At 30.8% G+C, this 8474-nt stretch overlaps 1 long non-coding RNA gene across 12 annotated transcripts in view; it reads right to left on the reverse strand.

The window, feature by feature from the left end:
* Nucleotides 1-5103: 5103 nt before the first annotated feature.
* The window catches only part of LOC111397609, a 6438-nt gene continuing 3067 nt past the window's right edge, over nucleotides 5104-8474 (reverse strand). For 9 of the 12 annotated variants that reach the window (XR_002703287.1, XR_002703288.1, XR_002703284.1 and 6 more), the window contains 6 exons: nucleotides 8291-8375; nucleotides 7188-7421; nucleotides 6906-6961; nucleotides 6688-6747; nucleotides 6432-6492; nucleotides 5874-6144 (listed from right to left, as the gene is read on the reverse strand). This is a non-coding gene — a long non-coding RNA (uncharacterized LOC111397609). Of the gene's footprint in view, nucleotides 5364-5873; nucleotides 6145-6431; nucleotides 6493-6687; nucleotides 6748-6905; nucleotides 6962-7187; nucleotides 7422-8290; nucleotides 8376-8474 lie in introns of those variants that run through there. The other 3 variants (XR_002703286.1, XR_002703293.1, XR_002703292.1) reach the window with 3 other exon arrangements.

Genomic DNA, 8474 nt, shown 5'->3' on the forward strand with positions numbered 1-8474 from the left:
TTCGTTCACAAATTGCTATGATTAGGAACACGGAATTGCAAGGTGCAAATTGTTATAATTAGGAACACGAAATTGAAAGAAATCACAAAAACTAACAATTGCATTATTAGCTAGCTAGATGCAAAATTTTTTGTCTTAGCATAAAGTTGAGTAGTCATGAAGAAATAAAATCAAATTGGGAGGTCATTGTGAAACTAAGTATAAAGTTAGACGGTCATAATGAAACAAAATTAAATTGGGTGGCAATTTGTGTATTTAACCCCAAGTATATTTTAATTAATGGCTAAATGAGATTGCAAAATATGCTTGCAAAATGTAAAGATGTAACGTAAAGATCAATAAAGATGTAATATAAAAATAATAAAAATTCCGTTTGGAATCATTTATCTTAAGGGGTAAAAAATAAGTAATTCAAATATTCACCCCCACATTTTAATTCCACTTAAAATTCTTAATCTTTGATTGTTATAGTACTTATGTTTCCAACAATTTTTCATGTATTTTTGTTCTCAAACTTTTCATTAATTAAGACATTTTATATTTGATAACAATTCTATGTCCAAAAGTTCGTTAAAACAACTAATTTTTTCGTCATATTTAAAAAAAATAAAAAAAGTACAAAAAAATATTTTTCCTTCATTTTAAAGCATAAAAATAAAATATGTTGATATAAATCATCATCAAGAATGAAACATACAAATTAATGGAAGGTTAAAGATAAGAATTCGACGAAAAAAAGAATGCACCACTGCATTTTCAAATAAACGAATCTGTATGAAAATTTGTTTGTCAGAGGGAGAGAAGGATAGAGAGATTGAAGTGCGTGTATACATGAGGTGATATATTGATTTATAGATGAGAAGGTTTGTCATAAATGAGATATATTTATAAGCAGATCCAATATTTTCCCATCTTTAGTCAATTTTACCATTTCACACTATTGATAAGTGTAGTTTCTACACTTATCAGGGGTTCTAAATTAAGATATTTTGTTATTCTCTAGATGAATTAGTGTCTAATTTGTTATTTATTGCTTTTATATATTTGGAAGAAGAATTGAAAGAAAGAAGGAAAAATAGCTTAAATGAAGCAACTTCAAAGTTCGGGGACTGAAGTTTAAATACTCAAAAGTGGTTTCGGACCTCATGATAAATATTCGAGTGTTAGGAGGCAATTGGATGAGGAAATAAGTCAGATAAATGAAGCATAAACTTTCAACCGAAAAAGTTATACTTTGAATTTTCAGCCTCATATTGAAACCTAATTTTGGCATAGCAAACATTTGAATTGGAAAAATGATATTCCTAAAAGAATTGTAACCCTATGAGTTAGCTTTCCAACGTACTTTAAATCACCTCAATCGAATATCAAAAGGGAAAATTACGATAAAAATACTGAAAACTGTTTGGCTGTTAAAACTTAGGTGAGGCACGCGCCCTCGCCTACAGGAGAGGCATGCTCCCCAACAAAAATGAGGCAATTGAGGTCCCCCAAACCAACCAAATGTGCACCCTAGATATGCTTAGGCGCTCGCCTCAGTTAAAAAAATAGAAACAGTCAAATTTCTTTATATTTGTTTTGGTAACAATTCAATGTAATCTTTTTGGCATCCTTTAAATACCAAAACTCAATCATAACATTTAAACCTCTATTCGACCTAAATTTCATTATATTCTACATGTTTTGAAGGTGAAGAACAAGTCTATATATCAATTCAAGGTGAATCATACAGGGATTTTTTCAAGATTCACAGCTCAGTTTCCAGATTTGAGCCAAGAACGTGAATTTCTCCTACTTCTTCCATCCTTTTTTATTTTTGGGTGATGTTTTTCCAATTACTCTTATGTAGTTTAATTATAAGAATGTTAAGCTAAGTTTTTCATTGTATTGGATGAATGATGAATTCTATTGTTTGTTCACTTTAATATATGACAATTAGTTTAGTATTTCTTGATTTTTCTTAATTGCTTTTGCTTTCACATTGAACTATTTGATTGCTTGATTATCAATTAGATAATAAGTTGCTTGTTATAATGTATGAATACTCACAATAAATCTAAAATGTGGCAAAATCAATACATGGACAATAGGTATTAAGAATAATATTCATGTCATGTGCAATCATTTGTGATAAATCATGTGAATCAATGCATGTTTTTCACATGAATTCAGACTAGAAATAGGATTAGGTGCTGTTAAACATAGGCTTAATATATCTTGGAAAAAAATATAAAATAAAAGTGTATTATTGATTGTCTTGAATGCATAAATTTATTAAATTACGAATTAAGAATTGAATTAAATGACAATAGGGGGATTCATGATTCGCATACAAACATCACATTCTCGATAAATACTTTATTTGATTTCTTAGTTTAGAATTAGTATAAAAAATATACAAACCATCTCTTTTGATATTATATCACTTTGAATTTGATAAAAAGTTATTGAAATAGATATTAGACCTTATTTCTCGTGAAAACGATAAATTCGAAATTCACTGATTTCTATAACTTGTTAATGATCCTGTACACTTGCAGACTTTGTCCGAACAAATTGTTATTAACCTTTTTTATTCGGGTTCATGGATTATCAATCACTAATATATTTCATGGATTGTCAATCACTAATCTCTAAGCACTTTTTGAATGATCTTACCAGGAAATTTCTTGCATACTTTATATTTTGTATGTTTAATTATCCCTTATATTACTACTCAACTTCATATTAATTTCTACCATAATCACCAACTTTTACCTAAAAATAAATAGTCCAATAGAATATCGATTGATCAAGTGGACATTTTTAACAAGGTTGCAGGACGAGGAGACCAAGGGGAAAAATGTTGCATATAAAATATGAATTATTAGATTTCAATACTACCAAGTGAAGTTACTAAAGAAAATGCTTTGAAAGTCGTCTGAATATAGTATAAAAATGCATTGAATAACAATACTTTTTTTAAATGGAATATTTATAGTTTTTTGTAGGATTTTTCTCATGGTGATATTCTCATGGTAGTGCTAGGGGAAAAAAAGAAGATTAAAATCTTTTTTACCAGGGCCCCGTTTTCAAAAGCAAGAAAAAGAAAAAAAAGGATTTTGACCTTTCTCAAACGTGATGTCTTGGGTCGGGAGGTGTCCACCTTCGACGACTATTCCTTGGGTCTGTGACGCGGCCCCTCTTCACACAGACCAATTAAACCCCGGGATGTGCCTCCTATTGACCAGGGTCCGAGCGCCTCTCCAACAGAACTATCAAAGTGCCTAGTGAGTCAACCCACGTTGCCCCTTGCCTTCTAAAACATTCCTGTCTTTCAGGATAAATCTTGCCTTCCAGTATATGCCTTGCCTTCCAAGAGCCCCACGAATCGAACCCACGACCTCTGAACTGCCAAACTTGAGAGAACACATCCTTTGCCAGTTGAGAAGTGCCCCGAGGGGCGAGTGAGTTCGTTTCTTAGAAGTGGAAATGATACTTCAATATGTAATTTCTCATTTTGTGACATGAATGTACCGAAAATAAGGTCCATGTCTTTCACTTTTGTCCCACTGCCCAATAAATTTGATTGCTTCTTTTGAATTTTTTTCATTTTTTTTAGGTAATAAATGAATCACCACTCATATGTCTCACTATGCAATTAGAATAAATTGGTCTCACTATGCATGTGACAATGTGGAATGTTAACCTTCTACATGCTGTTTTTGGACGACGACAGGACACTAAATGGTGAGGGTACACGATATCGTATCAACGTGTTGGTCTCGTCTGTGTATTTTCCAATTACCTGCAATTTTCAAATATTTTAGAGTGCGTTTGATTGTCAATATTTTTCATGAAAAGTGTCATTTTTTTCATCCAAATTTTTATTTTTGTATTGTTTGATTGATATTTTTTCATGAAAAAAGTTTTCTTACTTTTAGTTACGTGACCATATTTTTCTTTAAAAAAAAAAAAAAAAAAAAAAAAAATTATTATAATTAATAAAAAGTTTTCTTACTTTTAGTTACGTGACCATATTTTTCTTTAAAAAAAAAAAAAAAAAAAAAAATATATATATATATATATATTCACTCTTTTTCTCTCATTTACTCCTCTCCCATTTACTTAACAATAAAAAATAGACAAATATAACATTTTCAAAGTTGAAAATAAAATCAATCAAATACATTTAATCGACAATTCAATTGCCTAGAATTTATTTTATTTTCATGTAAATTTCATAATTGCAATCAAACACACTTATATTTTTTAAGAAGGTAATCAAGTGATGAATTGGCCATCTAATTTGATAAATTTGCCGATCATTCGATTTTTTATTTTTTTATTTTTAAATTTAATGGTCATTTAGGCTTCGTTTGGCCCCCATTATTTGAATTTATAATGGGAGCAAATAGTATTTTTTTTTTAAGATTGTGTGATTGAAAAGTTTTCGATTTGAGTATAATATTATTTTATTGAAAATTGTGTGATTAAAAGTAAGAGAGAGGAAAAATTAAATTAAATTGCAGAGTTTTAAAAGGGGTCAAACGGGAGCTTATATAACGATTTGGTAAGTTTGATGGCCATTTGAAAAAATCTAAAATTTCAATGTTTGATGAGTTTGGTGATCTTTCGAAAATTTAAAAATCAATGAAAACCACTATGTAAAATTCAATGTCCATTTAAATTTTTAACTCTAAAATTTCCTTCACTAACACTCATATTGTTAACAACACTTTTTTCCCGTCGTTTTTTTTCCTCAAAATTTGTCAGTCAAAGAAAATTGAAAACATTTGTACTTTATTTATATTGATTTATAATTTATCTCATTGTATCAGTTGAGCAGACTATGCTTACGTGTATCATGCTTGATGGCAATGCTTTTGTACACAGATGTTAAATTATGATATGTTATTTCTGATTTATAATCTATGTACTTCTATTTATCTCACCATTTGCTCTGAATGAGCTATATTTTCAAAGTATGATTTTTTTTTATTTTTTTTTAAATGCTGTTAATTGTCCGAAAATAAATAAATTGTTGGTTAATGTATGTAATCATGATTTTGTGTATCACAACAAAGTCATTAAAATACCACGTGCATAATACGTGTTCTTGACTGATTTTCATGGACGAATCATCATCTTATTTCAGCATAATATACTGGAATTCTGATTAACTAATACAAATTTCATAACCTTCAAGAGAATTAATGCAATAACAAGCATTACAAGATCCAAAACACATGTACGTAATCCAGTTGTGGAAAGACAGGAATGTATAAAACTGATGCGAATGAAAAGATAAATACAACCCAGACATCCGCAAATGTTACATTTAGCATGATTCAACAAACCTTGCACAGCCACCACCATTTATTCTGCTTCAAGAAAGAAAACAATCAAAATTATAGTTATTTGCAATTTACACAGAACTGGTAAAGGTTCAATGACGCAACAACAATCTTGTCACTAAATTTTAGAGTTGGCCACATGAATAATTTTTCATCATCAGCCTAAATTTTCATTACCGGTCCCTAGCTCAGGTAAATCATAGTAGGTTGACAATCAGTACGACATTAATCCTAGGACACATTTAGCATAATGATGCAACATACAATAAATTACATTTTTCGTTTCTTGACAATTAATGACATGGAAAGAAAACATCCCTTTTGGGCAATAAGGGAATAAGTTTGGACAAAAAAATGAGTTTTTGAATAATAGGGTTCAAATAGGGGCTTAAATGAACGAATAAAAAAGTACGAGCACAACTGAGAGAGAATGGAAATAAACATCTCATTTGTCTAAAGCAAGACCAAGAAATTTTAATCAATGGATGAATAATAGAATAAAAAACATAACTTGCTTGACGACTAGGTTATCCAACACAATCACAATATGTTTCCCCGCATTGTAAATAAACAAGAACCCTTTAACAAACAATCATGGCATTATATTTAAAGATCATGGGCCAGCGTACCAAATGAAATAAAATATAGAAGTTAAATACATGTTAGACATCGTTCAAATGTTCATATTGCCAGTTTTCGAGGCTGAAAACTTTATACAGAAGATTCTTAAGCCAATCTCCTCTATCCTTTTCCTCTAAACCATTTGTAGAACCTTGCTGCATTGTCAGTAGGCTCACCATCACCATATCTGCAACCAACAAACCACCACCAAAACTTCAATTGCATACTAACTCATTTACCCTATGATTTTATTGGCAGATGCAGATATGTATCCATTGTTGAAACATAAAATTATATGCACACAAATAACTAATCACTATACATCTGGCACGTGCATATACACAAAGGCCATTACAGGCAAAAAGAATCTAGCACTCTGTGAAGTTTTTTTTACCATATAAACTATCAGCTTTAGGTTCAATATCGGAAAATGAACATTATAAACTCTAGGAATTGAAGATACCATATACTTACCTTCCAAATATTATGAAGTGGCTTCAATTGGCAATTTTTAATTGTACATGAGTAACTCAACCTACAAAATACACGAATGTCGTCAATTAAATATCAAAATCAAATAAACTCTGAAGTTCAAATGTTGTCTTCAATTTGCTGGTAAATCAATTATGCAAGAGAAGTGTGTGTGCTCTGTTACTGTTTTATATAATATCTAAACTAACAAGAAAACAAGGAGTGCTAAAGTAAATTCAAGCATCCCAAAATTTCTTACAGGGTGAATGTTTCCGATGTACAGGTTAGCTCCCATATCAACACTTCTCATCTTTAGATGCTTGAAAAGCAAAACAAGTTGATTAAACAAATTAATCATATTTTAGTTACAATGTTGCAGTGATTCTTACAATAACAATAACAATAAAGATACTAGGATCCGCAAAAACATACAAAATGGTGACAAACTGAAGTACAAAATGACATGTAATTACATACCTTATTCATCGTATAACCTTCCCATGCAATCTAATCATATTTAGAAACTTAACTGCCTGCAGAAAAAATCACTTTTGAAATTGGGGGAAAAAAAAGAATTGCATTGTTAAACGCAATCTAGAACTGCTATTGATGCCCACTTTAAAAAATATTAATCACCATTCATTAGTTAAAGGGCTCTATTCAAAGTTCTCTTTCAATTAAAATAAGGAAAATGAAGAATATTAGGAGGATTTATCAGAAGAAAAAGGATAATAGACAGAGAAATAAATAGGGTTCTACCTCCTAGACAGAGAATAAGATTTGGTGATTTGATCCATAGCTCGTTCAGCCTCTTTTAATTCTTAGCTTCAAATCCTTTACAAAATGAAAGCTGCTGTTTGGTGGTAAAAAATTCAAGTATGCTTTGGCCCTCACTACCTGGTCTTTCATCTCTTTAACCTTCTCATCTAATGCCCTGCGTGCTATATGCTATACGTTATGATCATGCTGAAGCCTGTTTGGCTGAGAATGTTGCTGTCATAGAACCAAAGATAAAAATGATGAAAGAGGAAAGAAGCAAAAGAAAAGGTAATAGAGAAGGGAAAATTCGAACGACAAAGGACATGCTAGTGCTACTCCACCAACCAGTATAGAATGATTATGAAACTTGTAATAAGAATGGAAAGAACATATCCATAAAATATAAAAATAGCTTCAGCGAAAAACATAAGAAAACACATGATGAATGAGGAGTTGCAAAAACACAAGCATAATAGTTGACTGAAAATCTGTGAAAGGTCTGCTTACGTTTCAAAATAAGAACACATAACAAAGAAGGAAATTAAAATATGGTAAAAATGTTCTAAACATAGCCCATATTTAGGCTCCATTTTTGTAAAAATACATTTTTCTCTTTCTTATTTTTGGCCACACATTTTCTAATAAACTAATATTATACGCAAACCCAAAATTTTTCCTTAATATTAAACCACACATTCTCCAAAAAATACTATTTCAAAACTCAATTTTCCCCAAAATTTAATTTTAATGGAGCCCAAACAGGGGCATAGCGAGAACTCATGAAAACCTAAGGCAAAATAAATGGAAACCACAAAGAACAAAGATCTCTCATTACACATTTTGGAAACAAATGAAACTTATAAAATTGAACATTTCATTGTTGAACTAAGCTTAAATCCAGTAAGGTTTACACTGTACAAAAATTTTCAAAAAATCAGCGGCATAGAGATTACTCAAGAGATATGGAAAAGTAACAAGAATGAACTTGTACAAATAAAATTAAATCTTGCAAGGTTTACACTGTAGGGAAATTTTCAAAAATTCAGTAGCATAGAGAGTACTCAGGAGATATGGAAAAGCAACAAAAATGAACTTGCTTCTACCTGTGCCAAGGAAAGCCTTCCTCCAAGTTCCATATTGTTAAACTGGTTCCCTTTGTTGATCTCTGTAATATACAGGATGGTCCAGCTGCATGAGGGAAAAGAATAGAAAAAGGATCTGACTACTTCAATCATACTCCACTTCGCTCGGGAGGATATAGCTCAGTTTATTAGGAGTCTGATTAAT

The sequence above is a fragment of the Olea europaea genome, chromosome 7, assembly GCF_002742605.1.
Source record: "Olea europaea var. sylvestris chromosome 7, O_europaea_v1, whole genome shotgun sequence".
Lineage (NCBI taxonomy): Eukaryota > Viridiplantae > Streptophyta > Magnoliopsida > Lamiales > Oleaceae > Olea > Olea europaea.